The sequence below is a fragment of the Myotis lucifugus genome, unplaced genomic scaffold, assembly GCF_000147115.1.
Source record: "Myotis lucifugus unplaced genomic scaffold, Myoluc2.0 scaffold_444, whole genome shotgun sequence".
Taxonomy (NCBI): domain Eukaryota; kingdom Metazoa; phylum Chordata; class Mammalia; order Chiroptera; family Vespertilionidae; genus Myotis; species Myotis lucifugus.
Genome location: NW_005871492.1, coordinates 47,366 through 50,940, shown reverse-complemented (window position 1 = coordinate 50,940; position 3,575 = coordinate 47,366). Strand labels below are relative to the sequence as shown.

The 3,575-nt window shown below is 49.6% G+C and overlaps 1 pseudogene; it reads right to left on the bottom strand.

The window, feature by feature from the left end:
* Positions 1–2,995: 2,995 nt before the first annotated feature.
* Positions 2,996–3,575, bottom strand: part of LOC102424874 — a 36,788-nt pseudogene continuing 36,208 nt past the window's right edge.

The following is a 3,575-nucleotide window of genomic DNA, read 5'->3' as shown; positions in this document are numbered from 1 at the left end:
GAAAAATGTGAGTTGGCCTCCTGTTGGGGGAGGCCAGTGCTGTCCTAGAGCTCCTTTGGCTCATACGAGCCAATAATGAGCATCTCTTTCTGGCTCTATTTTCAGTAAGGCAACGTGGGTATCAGCAGGCAATGATAGGAGTGACAAGCTGAGGGTAACAGTTTAGGGATCAGGGACCAGAGCCAAAAATAGAAGGGAATTTAAGAGTGAGGGCCAGGAAGTGAGGCACAAGGCCCGTCTTCACCCCTGAAGTCAGCCAGGTCTCTGGCTGCCAGAATCCTCACAATTGTCCCTGTAGGAATCCTGCACCCTCCTTCAGCTCTCTTCCCTTCCCACACCCCAAAGATAATGCAATTACTCACAATATTTCTCTAGGGCAGGGGTGGGCAAATTTTTTGACTCGAGGGCCACAATGGGTTCTTAAACTGGACCGGAGGGCCGGAACAAAAGCATGGATGGAGTGTTTGTGTGAACTAATATAAATTCAAAGAAAACATCATTACATAAAAGGGTACGTACGGTCTTTTTTTTTTTTTTAGTTTTATTCATTTCAAACGGGCTGGATCCGGCCCATGGGCCGTAGTTTGCCCACGGCTGCTCTAGGGGCTGGCTTCACATTCCTGAGCTCTCTCACTCTTGTGGCTTGAACTTTCCAACTAAGAGGTGATTTTCCTCACCTCATGTCTATTCCCATCATTCCTCATTTTTCCTACATTCCTCATCCCATTTTCCTCAAATCAGAACCACTGTTCAAGAACCGAATGCTCAAATCCACCATGATCTAATCTAAGCCTGTCAAACTCAAACTCGTGGCCGGTGGGCTGCATCACGAATTTGATATGCTTGAATTCCTCCCCTCCCACCCCCCTTGGAAAACTCTTCTCATCCCCTCCTTAGAGACACCAGGTGCCTCTGACATCTCCTCATCTCCTTTCCTCCCTCAAATGGAATTAACACATAACCTTGAGAGAGTAAAGTGAGGACAAACCCAAGAACACACACCTTCCTCCATTCCCACAGAGAAGGACTAATAGGTCACTAAGGTCAGACATCTGAGGATTACAATAAACCAAGGGCTCTGTCTCCCATGGGCCTTATATAATGGCTGCTAAGATCTGGCCAGAGATGACGTCTGTGTGAGGCTCCGTCCACCAAATGGAGCTTAAAGTGATACATGTGTCATGGTTACCATTTGGTTAAGCTGTATGATTATTGCGGAATAGTTCAATTTTTACACAACCACCTCTACTGGTATACATAGTGTTTTATTGTTTACATGTTCTCATTTAATCCTTGTAGCAACCTTGAGGTAGGTATTATTATCCCCACTCTACAGATGAGTAAACCAATGTTCCTAGGTTAGATTACTTGCTGAAGATCATACACTTATTAGGGCATAGCCACTGATAAGTCCAAACCCAAGGGGACTCTTTTGGGTAATTCACAGGCTGCCGTCAAGGAATATAGAGCTGAAAACATCAACTGGGAAGGGCTGGATCATTCATTGGAGCTCAAAGGGGGTGAGGAGGGTTCCCTCATCAGGGATGGATGAGGCACATTTACAGGCCAAGACCAGAACCGAGCTGGAAAAGCCTAAAGCAAGTGCGAGCCATGAAGCAGGAAAAAGTCTTTAAGTTTAGTGAGAGTTGATAGTGTCTTCAAATATGCACAGAGCTCAGCTTCCAGGGTCTGGAGAAATGACACGGCATCCAGGAGCTGCAAGTCCAGTGACTGGCCACAGAGCTGGTGGGCTGAGGCAGAGAGCTGTTGCTGAGTGGCACCATCTCAGCTTGGCCAACGGTGTCATGACTTGGGGGCAGTGGTCCTTTAACTTTGTTAAGGCCTTGAGAATCTTATGAAAGCCATAAAACATCGCCGCCGCCTCCCCCCCCCCCCCCGAAAAACACAGACACACATAGACAGACAACATTTTGCATACGATTTCAGGGAGTCCATGGACCCCTACTGGAGAACTAACTGCTTTAGGGCAAGGGTGTCAACCTGAGTAAAGTCACTGATACAAACTTATCTTTACACTGCTTGTATTTCCTGACTGTTCCCCTTTTGTTGTTCCCTAATATTTAGAATGTTGTGAAATTTATTTTTAATTGGAGCCAAGGAAAGGGGGTCCAGCCTGCACTCCAGCCAGAGAAAGGGAGCAGCTGTGCATGGCAGTGGTAGCAGCCAAGAGGCAAAAACAAACAGAAATGTGGGGTCACATGTGCTGCTACCCTTCCCACCCAGAAGGCCTCTTTGGGAGTTTTTCTCAACTCAAGAGAAGGGTGGTGAGAAGTGATTGGGGGAGTGGGGGCAGTTGTTTATTTCCTTTTAGAAAGCCATTCCTTCACTGGCTATAGGGTCTAAAGTTCTGCAGTCAATCCCTCACCCTCACTGTCCCCCTCCTTATCCCGATGAATACACCTGAGCAATGGCCCCGTCATTCATGCACATTTGGCAGGTGTCCTATGAACATTCATATACACATGCTCTTTCATGGAACAGGGAAAAGTGGGGTGGAGGGGGATCATGCACTCTCCACAGAGAATTAGACTAACTGGAAGAATCAGCAAAATCACTCCAAGGACTCAGTGCACATTAGCTTCCAACCACCTCCATAGCTCCTCCTCCTGGCCAGGGCCCAACCAGAAGGCAAAGTCACAGCTATGTCCTATGTCCCTCCCAAAATTTATGAGCCCAAAATAATGGGCCAAAACTGAAGGGGTCACTGGGGTTCAGAGAGCAGGGGTGGGAAAAGCCCTGATTCACTGCAGAGAGAAGTTGTGATCTCTCATGGAAATCAGGAATCAGGAACAGACAAAGGCCTGGCCCGGAACCCATCTAAGGCCAGAGAGGGCTGACACTGAAGTCAAGTGATCACTCAAAGGCCAAAGAGAACTCAGAGGCCATGATGGTTTTCCAGGCCCAGTGAGCCCAACATCTCAATAGTCACTCCATTCCAGTGGCCAGTCATGCACTAGTGGTCACTCACCCAGCCCTAGATGGGTGTTTCATCACATGTGGTCAGAGGAGCCCCAGTTAACCGAATATGGGCTGGGCTCGGGCAAGATTCAAGCAGAAAAGTGGGAGGGAAGCCACCAAAGCCACTGCCCCTCTTGTCTAGATCCAGGGGCAGCCACTCATCTTCAGGAGAGAGAGGGAGGATCCTGACTGGAGCTTGTGGTCCCAGATGGTGGCGCCCCCAGGTCCGAGCCCACCTCGTTTCTAGCCAGAGGTTCCCTCTCTTGCTGTCGCTGCTGATGTCGACCAATCAGGTTGAGAGTTAGGGATGCTGCAAGAACCCCCAGAAAGAAGCCAGCCAGTCCAGCCCCCACAGTGTGTGCCCAGCATGAAGGGGGGCTTGAGGAGGGGGGCAGAAGGGGACTTGTGGGGGAGGCCGGCGAGGGGTTTGTGGGGAGGAATTGGGGAGGGACCTGATGGCTGCCCCATACCAAGCTATAAGCTGCTACCACTCGGGCTGCCCCACCCTCCTGACATTCACAGCATAAGCACCCATGGCCCCTGGGGTTACCACCACCTCTAGCCATCCCTCCGGGGGTAAAAGCAGTCACTCCACT